We start from the raw sequence: 24,500 nt of genomic DNA, 5'->3' as shown, positions 1-24,500 counted from the left end.
CAGAGAATTTTAACTATTTGAAGCTTACCTTGCACTTTGTAAAGGGGTGATCAGCATTACAGCTGGGCAGATCTTTGTAGTGTGTGGTTGCAAGGGATTAGATGGTGCTGGTTATTTTTTATGGGGTACAGGTAGCTTCATATAGTTAGAAATCTCATAGTTTTTATGCGGGGTCAAGTTGTTTGGTAAGAGGGGTGTTTAGCTGGGATGCAGCAGGTAGTGGGTTTGAGTCCTGGGTGTGGCAGTATATTGAAATGTGTTATTTAATGAGGAGTATTGTGGCTGAATGGCAGCGATCTCTTAGGTTTAGTGCAAATGATGTCCTTTTGAGAGCAGAGTTATATTTTCGAATGTCTGAGCAAAACCCTTTTGATTTATTGTGTGTTCCAGCAACCAGAGACATAAGTGGCTCAAGTGGGTCCAAGAGTGGTTTGAGTTTCACTCATACCAGTTGCTTCTCTGCCCCATGTCTTAGCACTGCATTGCCTGAACATGTTCCCAACATTTTTCCTTAGGGTGCATCTCATACTGTATATATGCATCATAGTGAAATGCAGCATGATTAAAGTCTTGCAATGGTTTACTTTGAGACCTGCCGTTCTTGCAGCATTAGCAGATTGTCGAAATTGTGTTACTGCTTGAGACTCCATGACTTTCAAGGCTGTAATTTTGCAACATTGGCTGACTGGTGGGTTTTTCTTGCAGCTGGATGTAGCAGTTTTGCAGCCTTGGTTTACTGACATGTTTGTATTTTAATCCTTTATGTAATTTCACTGCAATATACAGTATATACAACGTCTTCCTTTGATGAGTATGAGTGTATTCACTTCTTTGTTACATTTCACATCGCATGTGGCCAGTGGGGAAACTGCTTCAGAGTCCTGCACCACAAACCTGGGATCATTAGCTAGGTGGAGACCTAGGATTTGATGAAAATTAATATGACACAATAGGAGATATAGATTACAGATAACTGGTGCATCTCTACATTCAAATGTACTACAGTATGTATTCTCAATCATATAGAGACAATGTATAACATTCATTGCATTTTTATTTAAAACTGGAGACAATATTAGATGAAGTGGTGGCGTTAGAATAATGTGTAGTCAATTTCAAGTTTTACAATGTTTGAACTGTGTGTAGATGGAACATACTGTGACCAATTAAGCACTTTAGAATGCTAACAGCAACGGTCTGAAATTAAAGTACTTTGGGGGTATTTTCTGAGTTGATCATAGCTGTGCTAAATTTAGCACAGCTACGATCAGGCACTCAGACATGGAGGGGGACGCACAGCACAGAGCTAGCCCGCCCCGCATGTCAGTGGCGGCCCCCCCACAGAAATGCAAAAGCATCGCACAGCGGCGATGCTTTTGCATTTGAGGAGTAACTCCCGGCCAGCACAGCTCCTGCGGCTGGCCAGAAGAACCTCTTCACTGCCCGGGTCGCAGCAGCTGTGTGTGACGTCATGCAGCCGCCTGCCCCCCAATGGTCCAGCCACACCTGAGTTGGCCAGACCGTGCCCCCTAAACGGTGGCTTAACACCGCTGTCCATCCCCCTTCCACCCAGCAACCGCCTCTGCCTGTCAATCTGGCAGAGGCGATTGCTAGGGAGCAACAGCCTTCAGCCATCCAGCATGCGCCGGTGCAATGCGGTGGTGTCTCATGCACAGATCCGACCCAAACGCTGCACTGCGATAAACTGCAGTGAGCGATCAGGTCGGAATGACCCCCTTTGCAAGAGAGATTGTTTAACATGTTAAACAGAATCAATACCTCTCACTAGTGCTGATCACTGTTAGCACTCAAAAGCATCAGCGTAGATACATGATGAGAGCCCCAGAACGCTGAGCCCAGCGGCACCGTGAGTGGTATTGATTCTGTTTAACATGCAGAGTGTGTGTGATGTGGCTGTCATAGATTTTCTTGGTAGGTAATTTGAATTCCGGTGACGTCACCAGCGTCCACAGGTGAACTGATTGATGCAGGTATAAAGTTTGCCAGGGTTGTGGTATAGGGTGTTTGCTGGAGTGGTGGTAGAAACCCTGACATGCTGTAAAAGTCTTGAGAAAGGCCAGTAATGTTGGCCGATATGTTGACTACATAAAAATAAATATATGTGAACTTTTGCATTTATAAATTAGCCTGGTGAGTGCACTTCATCTCTATAGACTGCATATATATATATATATATATATATATATATATATAAACAAATAGAGAATTCAGCACTCACCATAGCAAGCTCACTTGTCCTCACAACATCAATAAATAAATGATGGGGGTTTAGTTAGAGAAATGGCCAATGCACGTAAGCCTGCATACCGCTCCACGGTACCCCACCTACATGCAGGTCCTACACTATCACAAAGCCTTAAGAATTAAAACCTGGCAACTGTATCACATAATATTACTGCAAATATGCCCACTAGGTTTAATGTATGCCTGCCACATATCTAGTGGCTTTTAAAGGCATACTAGTATAGGGATTTTCACTAAGAACTTTGACTTGTTCCCATATCCCCATAAATAAATTTGCCACACTCGGGGCATAAATCGTCCCCATCGCTAAGCCACATCGCTGTACAAAAAATGTATCTAAAAAAGTAAAATAATTGTGCTCAAACACAAATTTGAGACAGTCTAATAAAAAAGCAATTCTGTGTGTATTCATTTCTGGGTCTTTTTGTAATACCATCTCTATACATTATATACCTTTAACATGGGGGATAGAAGTGTACAGCGACTGTACATCTATGGTACCCCAGCTATATTCATCACTCCAAAGAAATTAATCTAATAATTGTAAAACATGCATTGAATCCTTAACATAGGTGTCTAGCAACTGAACATATTTTTTAATAAAAACGTCAATGTATTCTGATAAACAAGCAGTTAAGGAATCAATGCCCGAGACGATGGGGCGACCCGACGGGTGCTCCCTATTTTTATGGATCTTAGGTAAATAGTATATTGTTGCAATTCTCGGACTTTGATTCCATAAATAGTCAAATTCATCTTTATTTATCACCTATGATGCAGGCATTGATTTGGCGAGGAAATTAATCAGATTTTGGGGATTTTGTACAGTATTTGAATATTAACGACTATAACCTCAGCTTCACGTCAAAATTTTATAAGCAAGAAATTGAATTCCTAGACTTAGTCCTCAATGCCAAGGATTATCAAAAGGGAACCAGTATGAATGTGGAAACATTCACTTTTTTTAAAGAAGTTGACAGCAACAATTATCTAGACTATAAAAGCTGCCATCATAGAAAATGGAAAAAATGTTTGCCTTATTCTCAACTAATTAGACTTAGACGCAACTGCACATCAATATCCAAATTTGAAGAACAAGCAGAAGTGTATAGACAAAGGTTTATTGAAAAAGGGTATCCTATCCCTTTAATAGAAACAGCCATTTCAAGAGCAAGAAGTCTAGAAAGAAAAGATCTGTTACAATATAAAGAAACTAATACAAATAAAAAGGATAGGGAGGGTGTCATTTTTTGTCCTTTTACAACACAGAATAACTCTTTTAATAGTGACATTCAAAAGTCTCGGACACGCCATTGGCATATTATACAAATGGACCCGGTGTTAGCAGAACATGTGTCACAAAAGCCAGATGTAGTTTTTAAAAGAGCTAAGACCTTGAAAACACACTTGCCACCAAGTTTACTCCCCTTGGCAACGGAAATCTCCAATGGCAACATGTTTGATCAGATTAAAGGGTTTTTTACATGTGGCAGATGCAAAATGTGCAGCCACGGTATGAAAGTCATGAAATCATTTAAGGACAGGGGCACTCCTGTAAAAGAATATAAAATCGATAAGTTTATTAATTGTAACACTACTCATGTTATATACTTGCTGGAATGTGGTTGCGGAAAGAGGTATATAGGAAAAACCAAAAGAGTTCTAAAACTGCGGATATTAGAACATCTAAGAAATATAAAAAGTAATATGGATAATCATAGTGTCCCCCGGCACTTTAAACAGTGCCATAATAGTGATCCATCTTCATTAAAATTTTTAGGTTTAGAACATATACCTGTGGATAAACGTGGTGGGGATAGAATAAATACACTTAACAGACGAGAAACCTTCTGGATCAATACTTTGAATACTTTATCTCCAGATGGATTAAATGAAGGTTATGAACTCACTCCTTTTTTGGTTTAACGAACGGTGTACTTTGCTACTTGTAACTGTTCATTTATTACAAATGTTTTATCAGTGTAACTTTAGGATAAAATATGACTGCGTGAGATTCATTTGTATTAGACAGTCTTTTTCTGTGTAAATGTATGTGTTGTTGATAAATCTCACTCACTAATGAATGATTACTTGAACCTGTTAATGTATAACACTGATTGGAGAATGCAAACAGGTTTTTAGGATTTAAAAGCTCTAAGGGAAATGTTAAGCCAAGCCCTCTGATGAAGTCCTGGTGAAGAAACCGGTAGGGGCGTGGCTTATGGATGGATGCTGAACAAGGCAACATGCAGTGGTGAATCCATCTTGTATCTTTGATTTTAAAGTGAATGAATCAGCGGTTATTATACTGCCATCTTTGGTACGCTTACATTTTTTGACCTGTGTTTTATCGTGTGTCAATAAATTGTCATCTTTTAATGCACTATTGGCGCCCCCCATTATTCTATTTTCTCTAGACATATATATATATATATATATATATATATATATATACCTGCAAATGATGAATGGCACTCCTTATTAGTACCACACAACATGTTCCGGTGCCCGTCAGAATCAGATAATATGTACGGAAGCAGGACGGCACTCATAGAGACCGGTAAGCCATAGAAAATCAGCACAGGGCGCTGTAACTGAATGTCAACATTTCAGAGTTAGACTCTTTTAAAGGAGTCTAACTCTGAAAAATTGACAAAGAGCTTCAGCGTCCTGTGCTGATTTTCTATGGTTTACCAGTCTCTATGAGTGCCGTCCTGCCTCCGTACATATATATGTATGTATATTTGTGTGCGTGTATGTATATATATATATATATATATATGTATATATATATATATATATATATATTACACATACCTGCGCATATACATACACACCCACCCACCCACGGAAACCCCCCTCGCTAAATCCTGCATTTGCCCCTGGCAAGTAATTCTTCAGGAAGCCAGTGATACCAGTTTCCCACAAGCCTGTGTAGTGCTAGGCACTACATTATTTGGTGCCAACCAATAAATGATACGCTGAAACAATGATATAAATGTGAAATACAGTTTACTCAGTACAAATACGTAATAATAAACTAACATGCAATTGATAATTAATAGTTATTCTCAGCTTTGCATTTTGGTCATAAAAATATCCTTAAAGTTCTACTTCAGTGCTGGGGAACTCTTCCATCACAACGAGATGCCCAGAAACAACAGTCAGACAGATTGGGCCTGGACACATTTTATGCTCCATGTTCCAGCTGGAGCAAAACAACAAAGGAAATGGTCCTAATATTTACACCCTCAGCCCTTACAATCTAATTTCTCCAGAGCTAGCATAAAACAAATGACATCACTATGGAGCAGACATGCCTTATAAAGCTTATTGATAAGAAAATCTGCATTTAACCATAGTATCTAGCGCACAAGCATCCTTTATTCTTGACTGTATATAAAATTGACAAATGTGACTGGTGCAGAACATTTTTAGACATTTTACTACTGGCCATAGGCACAGTTTAAATATATTTCAGTGATTCATTCTAGTCTTTCAAACTGAGGTTTTAATATACAGTACAGTATATTCAAAAGGGGTTGGTGAGCATCACAAAATATGGTTATCACGTGGATTAATTTAGCAAAGAAAGAACTAAAACAAAATCAATTAAAAAATGGCACTGAGCGGAATTTAAAAAAATGTTTTAGTACTATATGGTCTACAGATCAAAGTATTTTTCTGCGTGGTCTACAATGCTTATACAGCATATCATCTGTGTAAAAATGGGTCACCTATTGTCATTATAAATTTTGCCTTTGTATCCAAAACAAAACAATTTTTAATACTGTTTATATAGTATTTTTATAGATGGCATAGGTGCAACTGCAAAAGTGTGAATAAAAAGATGAATGTGTTATATGTACCATATTAACCAATACATTTGAATATGTTATTGTTTAAAACTCGTATTCAATTATTTTCTATTTATTTTTTCCATCAATTACAAATGAAGTAAATTTCTTTCAAAATAAATGAGAATTTAAAGAATGGCACATTATTACAAGTGCTGCTTCTGAAATTGTCATCTCTCTCTTTCCAAAGAAACGGGCTACAGGTAGTTCAGATTTTCTGTAAACCTCTTATATTTAATGGAAAAAACATGATTAACAAAATACTATTCACTTTAATCTGATCTGAAAGTCAGAACTACTGTAATACATGCAACTACATTTTATGAAGATTAATCTGTGGTGACCAACAAATAGGATTTAAGGAATACTAGAAATCCCCTCTTATTTGAATGACTGACAAATATTATTTTACAAGTGAAAACCTCATTCTGATCAGTAGCAGGTAAAAATGCTGCTGCCTCTGCTATTAAATATGTATTTCCGAGATTATGTGTGAATATTATCTAGGGCACAAATAAGTCATAGAAATACATTTTTTTCAGATTTTATCTACTTAGTAACAAAGAAAAACTATATTTTCCAATATGTAGAATATATATATATATATATATATATATATACATACAGTATATATATATATATATATATATATATAGAGAGAGAGAGAGAGACAGAGATATTCATTAAATATTTTTTTTATATATATATTTTCGTAGTTTTTATTTTCCACAACTTAATCACCTTTTTCTTATACACTAATCCAGAATAAAAAAAAAGGGTTTTAAAATATTTTATGAGTATCATTTGAGGGGAACCACAATAGACCATATAACAATAGTATATTCCTTAGGCATCTGGAAAAAATATATTTGATATTTGACGATGTATTGTTTGTGCAAGACAGAATTTAGAATTTTGTGGAGATGCAATCAATAACATAGTACACCATCTATTCAGCATTGAAGTAAATACAAAAAAATGAGAGTGCTGGAGGGAAGAATCATATACGCAATGTCAAAGGAAAAATGTAGCATTACCTGTATACATGCAATAGGGAGAAAAAAGATCAGCTGGTCAGATGCGGCAACAGGAAAGAACCATCAATATGGGAAGTCATTTTAAATGTAGACTTGATTCCTGTTTGTAAGTAAAGCAAAAAAGCAAGCAACTGGGCAAAACCATGTTGCACTGCAGGTCAGGCTAAAGTAACGTGCAGATAAATTTAGATTTGGGTGGGTTATGTTTTCTCAGTGCAGGGTACATGCTGGCTGCTTTTGCATGTAGCCCACAAATACAAGACAGCTTTATTTTTACACTATAAAATGGATTTCAGTTTGGACACACCTGACCAAAATCTAAATCTCTCTGCGCATGTCACATCTGCCCCACCTGCAGTGCAACATGCTTTTGCCCAGTTGCTATCTTTTTTGCTTTACTTACAAACATGAATCAGGCCCTGTATGTGGTATAGGCTAAAAACCGAGAACATGCAAAATTCCATATGCATTCCAGTCTAGGTTCCCCGTTGTCATAAGTGCATTATGCACAAGTGAAATGTTTCTTTTGTAGAATTATTTGGTTATTATAACTTATTTATACAGTGCTAACATACTATCAGCCATAACATTAAAACCACCTTTCTAATATTGAGTAGGTCTTCCTTGTGTCCACCAAAACAGCTCTGACCTATCAAGGCATGGACTCCATAAGACCTCTGAAGGTGTCCTGTGGTACATATTTGGCACCAAGATGTTAGCAATAGATCTTTTAAGCCCCGTAAATTGCAAGGTGGGACATCCAGTGATCAGACTTATTTTTCTAGCACATCCCACAGATGAACAATCGGAGTAAGATTTGGGAGATTTGGAGGACAATTCAACACCTTGAACTCTTTTCATTTTTCTCATTCCACTCCTGAACAAGTTTTGCAATGTGTCAGGGGACAATGTCCTGCTGAAAGAGGCCACTACCATCAAGCAATACTGTTGTCTTTACTTGGTTTGCAATAGTGTTTAAGCAGGTGGTACATGCAACGTTACATCCACATTAATGCCAAGATCCAAAGTTTCTTAGCAGAAGATTGCCCAGAGCATCAAACAGTATCCACTGGCTTACATTCTTCTAATATTGCAATCTGGTGCATTCTCGTTCCCAGGTAAATTATGTCACCCACTTGATGTAAAACAAAACATGATTAATCAGTCAAGGTCACCTTCTTCCATTACTCCATGTTCCAGCTTTGATGCTCAGGGCTGTTTCTTGCCAATTTGGCTCCCAGTGAGAGATTCAAAAAATGTGCCTTCCCCATAGATATAAGAAGCACAAATTTGTGCATGCCAAAGGCATGCTAGCTCCCAACGAGGGGGCGTGACCTCACTAAAATGGGTGTAATCTCACTAAAATAAGAGGGGCCTTACTGGAAAAGACTACCTTAAACCCCATTTTTTGACCCTGCACCAACAGACCTCAGCCACCATGGGGAAAAAAGAAATTCTACCAGATTAAGCCCCACACAGTAATGCCCCATGCACCATATTATGCCACACACCACAATGCCCGTGATACATTATGCCCTACAGTAAAGCTGCTAATTACTTTTAAATTACCTGTTCATTGCCAGTGGTTTCACGTGCTGGGTGTCATACTCATTGCCAGGTGTTTCATGCTCTGGGATCCATGCTCGTTGCCAGGGGTTTCATGCTCTGGGACTGGTGTCATGATCATTGCCAGGGGTGTGCAATGACTTTGCTTGTTCTGTAGTGTACACATAGGACCTCTGCATTTATGTGCTACAGTATGCTTAATTTCTCCATTATATTGCATTGTGCAATTTTGTGATGCAGCAGTTTCATGATGTTTGATTCAGTTAATACAAAATAATAATAATAATAATAATAATAATAATAATAAAAAAACAATGCATTAATTGGGCTCTGCTAACTACTATGTTAACCATACTTTCCCCCAAATAAAATATATTTAAAAGAAAATTAGCAAAAGCCTTGGCCAGGCATAGTCCAATTGATTTTTAAAAAGTTGTATCTTAAGTAAAATTCTGTTATCTTGCTACACTATTTTACTATTTGAGAACTGCAGTCAAATATTTATTTCCCCACATTGCAGTGGCAAGCAAATTTCACATGGAGATTTCCAATTTTGCCTTCATATTTACATTTACATAATACTGTTGTTGATTAATAAGGAGCCCACCTAACACAGGTATATACAAGGTAGACCAAATAAGCACAGAAGGTAAAATTAATGGGAAGGATGGCTCTACTCATGAGAAATCATACCTTATTGGGGGTGATTCAAACCTGATCGCTGTTGTGCATCTTCGCACAGTGGGAAATCAGGCATTAACTGTGCATGCGGATGCACTGCACTGCACACGCGCATCGGACAACAACAAAGGGCATTGTCGGTCAGCGACAGGATGGTGCAAAAAATCCAAATGCACGGGCATTTACTAGGTGATTGACAGGAGGAAGCCATTTGTGGGTGGTAACCGAGCGTTTATTGGGACTGTCCAGAAAAACAGCAAAGTTTGTAGCCCAGCGATAAGGTCTGAATCACCCCCATAGTTGGAAAAGGGCAGGACAAAGTTGTATCAGTTTGAGTACATGTGAATTTTGGTAGGCTCTAGAAAGTGATATTTTTTCACAGTGAGTCTGATTCAGATTTAGTTCTACTCTTTTGATGGATTAACAATTTTTCACAACTATGCATGCATCGAAGCATTCATAAACAACTTATAGCAATTATGGACAATTCACATTCACACATATTTCCACTTGCAGCTTGGTGAGTGTAACTGTACAGCATATGAGCATTCACACTTAGAATTATTTTTTTCTGTGACCATGTTGTGGATGTGCAGACTGAAATTCAGGCTATCTAGAGGGGGCATATGCAGAGATTCATCTACTGTAATTTCAGAGGGATCTATTGCACTAAAAATAGCATTGGTGCATTTCCCGACTGATAATTTTGACAGCTGATTTCACAAGATGATGGTTGGTGGTGGTGCAGTCACGTATCTCTGGTGCATCTCTGAATGGGTATGGTATGTTAGATAGACTAGACTTAGGTCGACAGTGTCTAGGTCGACCACTATTGGTTGACAGTAAGTAGGTCAACATGGTTTCTAGGCCGACATAGACTCTAGGTCGACATGTACTAGGTCGACATGAAAAAAGGTCGACATGCGGTTTTTTTTTTAATGTTGTTTTTTTCATAGAGTGACCGGGAACCCCAATTAGTGCACCATGTCTCCTCACATGGCTCGCTTCACTCACCATGCTTCTGGCAAGATGCCTCGCTCAGCTACCGCTGCACTTGGCACAGGTTACCATTCCCAATTGTAGTCCACATGGATCGTAAAGTATGAAAAAGTTAAAAAAATGAAAAACGCATGTCGACCTTTTGTCATGTCGTCCTAGTACATGTTAACCTAGAGTCCCTGTCGACCTAGACACCATGTCGACCTACTTACTGTCAACCAATAGTGGTCAACCTAGACATTGTCGTCCTAAGTCTTGTCGTCCTAAGTCTTGTCGAACTACAGACCGCACATTAATTTCTGAACACACAATGTGGCCGCAGATGAGACTGACTTGATGCAACACTGGATAAGGCCCAGAGTGTTTAAAGATTTGTAGGTTGGGAGACAGTTCTGGTATGGTAGCCAATGTGAAAGGAAGTTTCCTCATTGCTAATTCTGTGTGCTTCAAAATTGTATTTATTGAAGAAACGAATGATGGCAATATAACAATTGGTGAAATATGCAAGAATTGTCAGATAGCAATCTGGTAGTAAAATAAATAACATACAGTATAATACAAGCATAATGATCATAATAAAGTATTTTTCCTTATGGAAGAATATGTAGTGTCACATGAGGTTACCAAACAGGTCAATTTCCAAAAGGGAATATACAGGATCATCCAGTAGCAAAATATCTGAAGATGTGGAACACAAATATTTCTTAAATAGAAACTTATTTGCACCAACCTGCAAAATATATATTAAAAATAGGAATACAGCAGCTACTGTAGTTCCTAATATTGAATTAGTGAAAAAGCTAATCTCTGCACATGTAAAAAGAAAAACGTGTGGAACTGCACTAATAAAAGATAAACTAAATAAGCAAACACTAGTAGGGCAGTATGTGTCAAAACATAATAATAATAATAATAATAATAATAATAATAATAATTAATAATAATAGTAATTGTAAAAAATAAATAAAATAGTCCAAACATAATAGGGTACGAGTTTTAAAGGTAAAAATGTAACTCGCATGTGACTTCTGACACCAGGAAGCATGCAATTTGTTAGACCAACAGGAATGCGAGTAATATGTGAGTTATTATTTATTACAGTTTCTTATATACCACAGCATATTCTATTACGCTTTACAATTGAAACAACAGTAATAGAACAAAACAGACAGACCTAGAGTAGGATGATACTGCTCACAAGTTTACAATCTATAGGGAAATAGGCATTGATACACAAGCATAGTTACTATCTATTGCATAATGGTCCACTAGATTTCAAAGGTTCTTAAATGTGACAAAGGTGACATGGTCACCCAGCAATGTTGGCCAAGTGTCAGGAGAGTGTAAAAGTGAACAAAGACAAAATATGTGAAGTTATGTGTGGACTGTACAGAGGAGATGTAATTAGATAGGGAGGCATTGAAGGTTATGTGGGTGAGTGCGGAATTTGATAAGCTTGCCTGAAGAGGTGAGTTTTCAGGGAACTCTTGAAGGTTTGGAGCCTAAAGGTGAGTCTTAGTGTGCATGGGAGGGCCTTCCACCGAGTGGGTGCAGCATGGATAAAGCCTTGATAAAATCCTGTAATTTTGGGTAGGACCAAGAAATGCATGTGGATGAGAGACGCAGATCTTGTGCAGAGCGGAGATGCTGGGTATTGAGATATTTTGAGATGAACAAAGAGATATATGTTGGTGCAGTTTGGTTAATAGTCTTGTATGTATGTAAGTAAAAGTATTTTATATTAAATACAGTTGAATACAGGTAACCAATGGAGGGACTGACATAGTGGATCCACAGACAATGAACATCTAGTGAGGAAAATCAGCCTTGCAGCTGCATTCAAAATGGATTATAGTGGTGAGAGCCTATTTTTGGGAAGACCAGTAAGGAGACTATTGCAATTATCAATGATAATGAGTGCATGGATTACAGTTATTACTGTGTCTTGTGTAAAATATGATCATGTTTTGGATATGTTTCTTAGATATATGTAACATGATTTTGAGACAAAAAAGTATTGTGGTTTGGTGTGGAAGTTTGTGCTGTAGTTTATTTGGGGGGTCTTCAGAGGATGTGGAGATGGTCACATCAAACAAATAAGGGGTGCAACAGTGAAAAGTATAGTAGTGTGAGTAAAAGTATGGGTGAATTTATACTTATCCAGTATTGTTGGATATATTCTTTTGATTCTTTTTCTTTATCTGTTATCTTTTTCATTGATGTTCTCTCCAGATGTCGTTTTAGAACATGAAATGACATTTTTGGAAATAATGGTTGCATTAGAAAAAAGCTTTGATAAGCTATATCTCACTTATAATGGTGACATGTGGATAGTAATTTATAACAGGTTCCTTCTTAATTTCTATGAAGGTTTAAGGGAGGTAATCTTATATACGTAGATATACCTTGCTTACATTATATATAACAGAGCAAACTTAACAAGGTTTCATTTTTAATAGAAAGCGATGGTATTTACTGTACTGGAGCTACTGACTTTTTATGCTTATAAAGGAGTACCTCACTTACACAGTGTGAGGCAGTGGTAGACATATCAAGGTTTCTTTAAACAGCTAAATTGTTACCAGTGCTTATAATGTAAAGGTAAGTAGAGTGGGTTTACAGTTTGCCCAGGCACATACCTAAATTTTTCACTTTATCAGTGTGGTGTAATCCTATCAGGGTATCTTTGTGCATGAAGCAATGCATATCAGTACTCATGATGTAATGTGATTCCTCAATCATATCATGGTATCTTCCCTGTATGTAGACGTGATTTATCCAACAGTTACATTTTTAAAACAAGTTTTAATGGACAGTGCCAGCATACTGCATGGTGCATTGAGTGAAATGGTGCTGAGTCCCGTCCACTGTGCTTTATATAGAAGACAAGTCACATGAGAATCCGACACCAGGATGATGACATTCGACCTTGAAGCAAGCTCCAAGTCTGTCAGGTGGCTTGGGTGGACTCTGATCTCCTGTGTTTGAAGGGGTTCAGATTCCAAGGAGCACACACCTCTCATTTCTAATTTTATATATATATATATATATATATATATATATATATATATATAGCGAGAGAGAGAGAGAGAGAGAGAGAGCATTTGCTATAGCACTCAGTATGTAATAATATAAATAATAATGACAATAATCTTTTAGTGTGTAGCACAGATATTGCTGAAAAATCACCCCAATTGTTGGGATAACCAAAAAGACAGTGTACACCTGTAGATATAGATTTTTTAGATTGTAAAGGAAATTTGTACTGAGTGGTTATTAGTCCCCTAGTGCCACCACAAAATCTGTTTGTATTTTACATGTTTCACAAGTGCCAGCAGGCTTGCTGTTACCTGTAGTTCACCTGTAAAGAACAATATTAAATCTTTCAATACTATGAACCCCACACACATTGGTACCAGGGGTGAAGGAAATATCTTTCAGCCCAGGGCTGGTTGTTCCCCAGGAAGGAAATCCCATTTTATTTATTTTATTTTGAAAGTGTTTTTTGAATGTATCTTTTTAATGAAATTGCAGATAAATTGTTACTGTGAGCAATACATTCTTTACTTTTAACAGCTTTTGGGAATCCTTAGTGTGTTTACACCTAAACAGATGCATTAATTTTCTATATTTCTGCTAATGAGGGTTTAGACCATGGGTCTTCAACCTGCGGCCCTCCAGCTGCTGTGGAACTACACATCACAGCATGCCCTGCCTCAGTTTTAGCATACTTTAATAGCAAAACTGTGGCAGGGCATGCTGGGATGTATAGTTTCACAGCAGCTGGAGGGCCACAGGTAGAAGACCCATGGTTTAGACAGAATCCCTCAGATGTCAGCTGCATGTATTCATGCAGGGCAGCTTTTATCTATAAAGTGCATCTATTGCTTTATTTGAGAAATTTTAGGTCACTAAAAATACTAAAGAATACTAAAAGTAAGACTCCCAAAGTTTGCAAATATTCATCAAAATGAATTCTAGCAAGCTGACAATGATACTTATTAGTAGGAAATTGTATTTTAAATTTCTTAAAAGCTTCCAATAAGGTTAAGAGTAATATAGGAGGATGATAATTTCTTATTTATACAGGATGCATATTAAATTATTACACCTCTAAATGTTTGCAGCCTGCCAGAAAAGAGGGGGACTGGCCTTAGCAATTCTTATACTCTTACCATACTGCTTCTAGTCAATTCTTAGAGTTGAGAGAATGGAAAAGATGGGACTGAAATCTCCACAATTTAAATTAGATTTTATCTGAATTTACTTGAATAATTGCCCAAAGTAATGCATGGTCTGAAATACCAAATGGTTCAATAAAAGCCTCAGAAGTCATATGTAAAAGAGTAGTTGAGAATAAAATATCGATTCTTGAGAGAGGATTATGCGCCACCGACAAGACAAAAAGGTATATTCCTTGCCCATGGGGTGCAATGCTCTCCACACATAAACTAGTTGGAGTCTAGATGCAAATAAAGGAATTCCCAATTTTAGAAGAGAACTGTCTTGCGGTGTTATATCAGATCTATCCAAAACCTATGAAGATACTAAATTGAAACCAAAAGAAATAATAAGTGGGCTAGCACTAAACATAATTCATTTAGCTAACAATATTTGAAAAAAAGGACAAGTAACAATGTAAAGAGATATATTTGCTATTGCATATCTCCTTCAGGATCTGCTTCTACAGAGGAAAGTACGGACCTGTTCATTAAGGATAGCAAATGCAAAGCTGCTCAAAGCTCAATCAGGCAGAGGTGTTTGCACCACAACCTCAGGATCCATTCTGCACTTGCGCAGTACACCATTGGGAAACTGCACATAGGATCACATAAGCTATTCATAATAACTGAGTGGGAGGTATATTTTTTGCAAATATGGCTATGCTCCTAGCCTTTAGAGCAGGGGTGGCCAGACTTTTTGGAGTCAGTGATCTACTTTGAAAGCTGAAATGCTATTGTGATCTACCTAGGCAGGATGATTGAGTGTGCCAAAGGCATGCACCCAAAAGGGGTATGGCATAACAAAAAAGGGGCATGGTATAAAAAGGGGTGTAGCCTTGCTGCACAGAGTGTAATGACTGTCTCACATGAAATCACACATTGGCCCCCACAGGTAAAAACCTCAAACACATATGCCCCCACAGTTCCAGCTATGCCCCCACAGTGCCAGATACACATATGCCCCCACAGTGCCACATATGCCCCCACAGTGCCAGATACACATATGCCCCCATAGTGCCATGTGCCCACAGTGCCATATATGCCTCCACAGTGCCAGATATCCCCTCACAGTGCCAGATACACATATGCCCCCACAGAGCAAGATATGCTCCCACAGTGCAAAATATGCCCCCACAGTGCTAGATATGCCCCCACAGTGCCATGTGCGCACACTAACATTACTTTATCTTATGCTGGCTGACTTGAGTGCACACTCTCTGGCTGGTTCACCGCTGGCTGGCTGGAGCCCCACTGGCTGGCTGGATCCCTGCTGGCTGGATCCCCACTGCTGCTGTCCTGCTGCCCCCGGTGCTGACTGGATCAAACCAGATCCAGTAGTCACACAGGCTCCTCACATAATGTTCCCAATCGTGCATTGCACGGGTGCATGGCTGATGTCATGATGTAACCCGTAAATGATGTAAATGGATTGCAATCTACCAGTGAAAGCTCCGCGAGCTACCAGTAGATCGTGATTGACGTTTTGTATGCCTCTGCTTTAGATTATAAGGTTCTGCCGCAATTAATGAACATTTGAGCATCTAAAGTTAGGCAACATGGTATTAGATGTGTTTCCTGAATGAAAGTGACATCAAATTTTTGCCTAGATAAATATAGCAGCATCTTATGCCTTTTGGTTAATATCGGTTATATTTTAGGTAATGATGTAGTAAAAGCATCAAAATGTACATTGCAGCAACTCTAAGTAATACAAATGGAGGTGAGAAGGGAAGGTAAACCAAGAGAGTGACGAAAGCACAATAAATTAAAACATGAGAGAACAGATGAAAGGCAATATAGGCCTCTAAGACAAAAGGGCAAAACAATGCACAAAGAATGTGCATCAGACATAACTGCGAATTAACTAAAAAAATTATTGACATACAGTATGTAAAAGCTCATGGTAGAAGTTCCTACACAAATCCAAGTTGAAAATAAGGCTGGAGGTGGGACATATTCAGCCTACTCCAATAGTTTATCAAACGATCAACGATCAATACTGTAGGACACTATTTGAAAATATATAACCTCATTCTTTTTTATAAAGAAAAGGAAACCATTTCTGCATGGAGCAGCAATATAATGGTATGATGGGAAATACTAAATAATAGTAACATCAGAGAATAAAAGAACAGATAATGCTCACCCATGAAGGTGCAACCAAAAATTAATTATCACCAAACATTTCTAAGTGAAAACAAATTAGATATAATCAATGATTTACATAAATAAGCATCATAAGGAAACATCCAACTGAAACCAGGAAATAAAGTAAGAAAAGGTGGGATATCTGAAATGTAATGTTCTTCAATTTGCAATTATTCCAGGAGATAAGCCTGGGCATCAGCAGGATTAGTAAAGTCATGATGAGAGTCAGCTTCAAATATGAATTGCCAGCTAAATCAACACAAATTTTTTCTTATCCTGGACCAATTGAATGCAAATGATGGAGAAGGCTTTATGAGCTCTCGATAGCTCCACTGAAAAATCTTGCAAAATATATAATTTCCTACTGTCCTGGTTTCTTGATGCAGACCAAAATGCAAGCTGGTGTAAATAATTTACCCAGCATAATAAGGTAACTGTCGGATGTGATTCAGAAAATCTAGGAACAGCACAGACTCTATGAACTCCTTTCATTCTTCCTCGACACCCAGTAATGAAGGTAGAGTACAGCAGACAAACTAGCTTACCTTTAATAGTTTCCAATAGACCTACAAGTCTAATGCTGTTTCTTCAGTATCTGTTTTCTAGGTTGTTTATTTTATTCCATAGCTGATGGTTCTCTTTTTTCAGTTTAAGAATCCCGCTTTGGGTTAATAGGGGACACATGGTGGATTTAATCACTGCTAATATATCATCATATGATACAGGGACCTTGGAGGATCTTCATACTTGCGGCAGCTCTGATCTTTCACTTAGTTGCTGCTGCCTTTTTAGAAGCTGTAACGGAGACTTGGGAGTCTTTGTCTGGAGCCATATTAGTTTCAGACTGACGTTTCTCTTGATGTGGCTGTTTGTTTTTTGATGTGTCTGCCTCACAATCAATTTATCAATGGGTTATTAATGAAAAAGGAGCAAAGGCTGAATACCTGTTTTGAGACAGTTTGACAATCAGGAGTGTGTAGGAGCTTTATAGGAAAGTCATTCACCGCATAGGAGACAAACTGGGAGTCCAAAGATCATATTCAATATCACATGTCAGAACTGATAAAAAAGAAATTCTGTCTGACTTACAGTATGCATGTAGGATACAGTAAGAAAAATGAGTATTTGGCAATTGGATCTGGAACATACAATGCACTTAAACCATGTAATAACTAGACAAAGATAGAACTGACCAGCAGTGTAACCAATATAACAGAGTAAGAAATACAATCACAGCAGAAATGATTCCCACTATCACTGTCAACTCTGACCACAGGTGTTGGTGTAGATGAGATGTAAATACCTGGAGGACTGGCTAAAGAATTGAGCAGAAATGAACTGTTGTTCTAGGTGCTCAACAAGAAGAGTAATGGTAGTAGGCACCCACCTATCTGTAATACATGTAGATGTGCAGGACCAGTAGATCCAGAGAATGTAGCTTCTGAGTAGAAATGGTGGTCTCTACACCAGCTACCACTGCCCCATGAAGTGGGATGCCAGAGATTGCCTCAACTAAAAAGCACCCAGTGGGGCAGCAGAGACCGGAGTCCAAATATAGAACACATGGACGGGTGGTAGCACCAACATTGGAGATCTCTGGTAGTGTGGAGAAATCCAGGTCACAGTCTCAGGATGACATGTAGGCCCAAGTACCAGAAGTCATCTGTGGGAGCTGGGAGTGAAGGTAGTGGGTGCACTGGGGATATGTGAGGTGTGAAGGGGACAATCTGCTACCATAAGAAAGCAAATAGGGGTACAGGAGGGTTTGAGAATTGTGGGGCCACTGGAGCTCTTGGACAGCACATTAGCACATTCTTCCCGATAAGCAGCCAAATCCCTTATTCAATATTTTTTTGTAGAATCAATTAATGCCAGGGAACTATTTTATACAGTTGTTCATACTTTAAGTTAGACATCCAGGTATACTGATTTAAAGATTTGTCAATGGAAATTTCAGTTTTGTTTTAGATAAATATATTTTGGGGTTTATTTAATTGGAGTGGTTTCAGGTTTGTCTCTTTATTTTAAAATGTAAAAATTTTACAAATACACATTATCTTTTGAGGAAGGTCAGTAATAAATTATAGGTTCTAAGGTACTTATGGACATCATACAGTATACATAAAAAGAAAGTTAAAATTCCTGGAAACAAGTGTTAAATCCTGAAATATTACATTTGGTGCACTTTTTTTTTGCAGTAAATGGTTCCATACTAAGTATAAAGAGCAGGGGCATCTTATAGTAAGGTGAAGAAACAATAACATTAATAATAAATGTGTCTGATGAATGAAAATACTGGGCTTCAGTTGGGACTTACCTTCTGTCAAGTGCTGGGGCTGGTTCTTGGCCCTAGTCTGTCCCTGGTTCCAATAACATTCATACACAAACCCTGACATCTCCTGCATATACCTGTCATCAGACATGGTCCTACATGGATGTGTACAATTTTCCTCAACTCAGTGAGCAAGTGAAACCATGCCTCACTAATTACAGTAAATAATAAATAATTAATATGGACAAACATAATTTCAATACATTTTTTAGGTGCCATATTTTTTATTACCTCCATGTGATAATAATAACCTTCAGCAACATGTGAACATCACATCAGAACATAAATCTTTAAAAAGCATGTACAGTATAAATAACTTGTATATGCTAAATGCATTCAAATAAACTCTGCAATCATCAGGGTCATTTCATTTGGTGCGAGCAGGTCGAAGTGCTGTTGTATTGGCATGGAAACACCAGCAATAGCAATAGCTTATCTCATCCCCATCTCTTCCTGGGCTCATAATTTTTTTGCTGCAAACAAAACTAAGTGACTTCACATATACCATACAATGCGGTGACTAATATATCCAAATTAGTCATGCAATTTAGTCTGCAAATTAGCCACGCCTTGTGATTTTTCTTAAAATATCCTACTTTAATCTACTACTTTATACCATTTCTATTGCAGGAAAAACATTGAGAATCCATCTAATCGCTACTCGTGATGGAGCATCTTAGCCATGTTAAGATTTCATGCCAAATAAAGAAAAATGGGAAATGTGTATGAGGACACATCTGTAAGTGCGGTATATGGCTTCACTTACACTGAGGGGTAAATTTACTAAAGCTTCTAAAACAGATGCTGTCTATAATTTTCTAAAAGGCAATAGGAAAATGATAGACAGCATCTGATTGGTTGCTATGGGCAACATCACCAATTATCTGCTTTAGAAGCGTTATGAAATTTACCCCTGAGACCCAAGTTGCGGCTAATTGACCCCACTGTGTCTTTCATTGTACACAACATTTAGTCAACTTACATTTAGCAACATATACTTGTGAAAATATTACTGCACATGATCACTCCAAAATAAAACAATAGCAAATACAAGTATCATAAATATAACTTTTTTCATGATACTAATAATCAGTTTTTCATAATATTGAATTCCTGATTACTCAAAAAGGGAGAACAATTAATAATATTAAACCCTCAATAAATATATACAGTAGAGGCTTGATACAAATTGCTCTAACATACATGTCTTATAAACTGTAACTTCATTTTCTCCTCCTTGAGACCTCTTGTGTATTACAACTGTGGTGGAAAAATGACACACTTTAATAAATCCTCTAGTGTACTAATTCACTGCTTTCTTTTCTTGCAAGCTTTTTCACCTGGGGTATGATTTTGGATTTTTTTTTGGACTTGAACTTAAAGGTCATGGAGTAAGTAATTAGGGGGTTGGAATTTCTTTTAAAAAAGAATGGGGATTTGACTTTGTAGGGTAAATTTAGTAAGAATCATATTTGGACAAGAAAAAACACGTGGCGTATTACTTAGATTCACGTGAGTTTACACAGCAAATCACAAATTTACTAACAATCATGGTTTGCCTGTCTATACCCCAATACCCATCATGTTTTATCATGAATCAAACTCTGTCATGATAGACTTATGATTGACTCTGCACTGAGATGCATGCACAAATGCAATTAAACTTGATGGAACTTGTAAAACAGTCCTTTTCATTTCCTGATTTGTAGAAGCCACCACTTGATACTGTCTCATCAGAAAACCCATATAAATATGCCCCAAATTGATCAGAACATGTGCATTGTAGTGGGTTTCTGTGTTGGAGTTAGAACCAGTGGAGTTTGAAGAGGATTTGTTGCTGAAGCTTGGTGGAGGAGTCTGTGGTGTCATCTATAGGTGTCTATTTGTGAGTTGTCTTTTATTTAAATGTTGACCTATATTTTTTCAGTGTGTCTAGTTTTCAGTCTGCATTGTCTTTTTCATTTTATCTTGTTACTATGTGTGTCTGGGGTGTGTTATTTGTGATTGTATAGTGATAGTGTAGTTTTCTGTTATCTGTGTGTTTTTCTCAGTGTTCTTTGTGTTTTTGTTTAGGAAGGGGAGAGGATCAGGCCAAGGGCTTAGGCAAAGTGTGAGTTGGAGAAGGAGTTTGAACACGAGCCTGTGTTTGAGTCTGACAGTGATAGTGATGATGCATACATCCAGTGGAGTAAAACCAAAACTGGGAGGAGTGTAATTTTAACTATCTGGAAAATGTTAAAATGGTGAATGAGGTCATCTGATACTATAAGGTGCTGTTTTGCCCAATGTCTGATGCACTACAGCATGGTATAAAGCAGCAGCCATTTAGAATGGGCTATGTGGGCTGTGAATGCAGTCGACCATGTCATTTGCAGTGTTGAACCTTGTAAACACAGATTCATCTCCAATAAAAGGCCGGGTGAAGACGAAAATGGTAAAGACAGCCAATTGAGCGAGCAGATGTGTGCTGGCTCCATTTACCAGCTGCATTATTTACAGTTATTGCCAACCATCATTCCACCAGATGTTATCATACAGGTGCATTAAGATGTTGCAGTCAGGTTTAAACAGCAATGAAAAAAATTAGGCCTGTGCAGCCTGTGTGGTATCTAAATAAGCTGCTCAGTCAGTGAGTTCAACCAGAGCTGGCCCTAGGCATAGGCAAACTAGGCAAATACCTAGGGCATTTGAAATGCATAGGGGCACAGGCAGCTTCTGCTGATTAAAATGATATGCAGCATGCCTATATTCTGTGTGTGACTGTGGCTCTATCTGCATACGAAATACATTACTAATGTGCGGCACTATGTGTATAAGGTGTACTACAGTACTTGGTGGCATGACATGCTGTATAAAAAGGGCACTACTGTGTGGTCTAATGTGAATAAAGAGCAATATGGTGTGGTGTAATGTGAATAAGGGGCACTACTCTGAGGAGTAACATGGTACTACTGTGTGATGTAACATTAATAAAGTTGCAGTACTGTGTCGCGTAATTTCAACAGGGGGTGATATTGTGTGGCCATGCCCCTTCCCAGCAAGAACACGCCCCATTTTGGGCTGCGTACCGAAAGTGCACACTGTTCCTATGAAAAATATAGGGGGGTAGGAGCACCAAAATAAGGACTGTTATGGGTGAGGGGTGATGGTGCTGGGAAAGGGGTACAGGGTCAGTGGTGGAACTAGTGTCTGTGCAAAGGGGCAACCAGCCAAAATATTTCCTAGGGCATCATATTGTTTAGGGCCGGCTCTGAGTTCAAGTATGTTTGTCTCAGTCAGATTGCTACAGGTCATTTAGCCTCCTTTTACTGGCATCATCATTAAGTGCTGAGAAATTGGAAAGCTTAACAAACACACAAACATGTCACTGATTAGTTTGTCTATGTAATTCTTCTATTAAGGCGCCATTCATTATTGCAATTTACCATAATTAAATTGCGTATTTCGTGGTGGTCAGCGCGCTCTAAAGGGTGTGCGAGGGATTGGATTGATTGGAGAGGTGGATGGTGGTGTGTGAAGTGATGTGTTCTCTGTGTATCTATTTGTAGGGGATGTGGTAATGATCACTCGATGTAAATGAAATATAGGATTTTATTTGGATGTAATAGGATTAATATTCCATAGTCAATAATGAATGTCCCAGGTTGGTTCACCACTTATCAGGTGTGTCTTGCAGACTACCCTTTCTCTGAGTATACCCTCCTATTGGTATACTGATGGAGCTACAGCTCAGGTAAATGTTAGGTATGCCCTAGGGGCCACCTTTACCATAGGTGTGGATGGTCCTATGTATCCTCTGATGCTGTGTCTATTGTTAGGTTTGTGGTTAAGTTTATGGTGTGACTAGTGCGGCGTCCCGCCTGTCAGACCCTTCCGTGTGTGGCAACGAGTGGCGTGGTCATATACTGTGTAATGAAACTTACCGCCGGGGGCAGGTGCTACCTGCCGCCGGTGACCAGTTCTTAGCCGTCCTCAAGCCTGTGTTCCTCGATGTATCCTCTCTGGGTGTCCTCCGTGTCTCAGAAGCCGCGCACCTTGTCTGTAAATGCCGGTCTCCTAAACTCCCGTCCCGTCCTCTGACTTCCTGGTTCGCGCGTCACGTGCCGGGTCACGTGAGCGCGATGTGTGCGGAAGCGTCTCCTTCTCCAGCCGGAGAGAGGAGAATGTATGTGGCAATGTCGGTAGTAAAGTCTGTGGGTCCCAACGCGTTTCAGCACTGATGCCTTTTTCTAGGGTTACCCATATGGTGTTCAGTGGCTTATTTATGCTGTGATCGCTTTCCTGATTGGTCCTTCCTCGGTGTCCCAATCTCTATTCTGATTGGGAGGCGGACATGTCAATCATCCAGATTAGGTGTCAGTGATTGGATGTGTGACTGTTTTGATTGTGTACATGAATTGGGTGTTAATCGGATATCCTTTACATAGGAAACCTTGTATTTATGTTGATGTGTGTTAACCTGCATGGTGGAAGAAGGTTGTGTACCAAAAAATGTACTGTTGGAGGGGAGATACTGAATGTTTTTTGTTGTGATATAAAGAAATTGTCACCGTTAGTGATACTGTGAATATTTTCTATATTGTGATAGAAGGAATTGTCACAGTTGATGGTACTGTGAACATGAATGGATATTTGTTAATATAATGCATGTGTGTTGTTATTGTGTGGTCGTAATTGTCACAGTTAATGGTACTGTGAACATGGTTGGATATTTGTTAATATATTGCATGTGTGTTGTTATTGTGTGGCCGTATATGTCCTTTACTGATGATTGCGGAGCGCAGCCTTCAACCATATTTAACCATAATTAAATTACCTTATAACTGTAGAAGAAATAACGACTCAGACAAAATCTGCTTGGATTGAAGGTCACAGCTTTTATTGATCATGATCGAAAAAGAATCTCTCAAAGGTGGCCCAGAAGGCTCCAAAAGATGAGCTCCAGCCAAACTAATCAAATATCGAGAATGAGGGACAACTAAAATGCACCTTCAACAGATGCAACTGCGCTGTGAAGGATTCACTACCTGAAAGGCGCCCAGGTCCCCTCGCAGAAGTAGTTCACCAAGCCTCAATTCGAAGGGGTAAGTGCCCCACAGCGACCTCTTGCATCACATGTGGTTGCTGATCTGCAGCGCCTTCCCGACCTGCTGCAACTTACTTGTATAATTTTTATTAAAGCATGAACAAATAATACTATTGATTAAATGGCTTTGGGTGGGAGGGTGGGCCTTCCAAAAGATAGCAAATAAAATGGATGCCAGTATATATACTGTAACTAAACCACTCCCCCTAAAATCCAAATTGCCGGACTGTCAAACCTATAGAAAAAACTTTACTCCTATCAACATCTACCTATTAACAGCTTCCTGAAAATTGACCAATCACAAAA

Source organism: Pseudophryne corroboree, chromosome 4 (genome assembly GCF_028390025.1).
Source record: "Pseudophryne corroboree isolate aPseCor3 chromosome 4, aPseCor3.hap2, whole genome shotgun sequence".
Lineage (NCBI taxonomy): Eukaryota > Metazoa > Chordata > Amphibia > Anura > Myobatrachidae > Pseudophryne > Pseudophryne corroboree.
Note: the sequence above shows the minus strand (reverse complement) of the source record.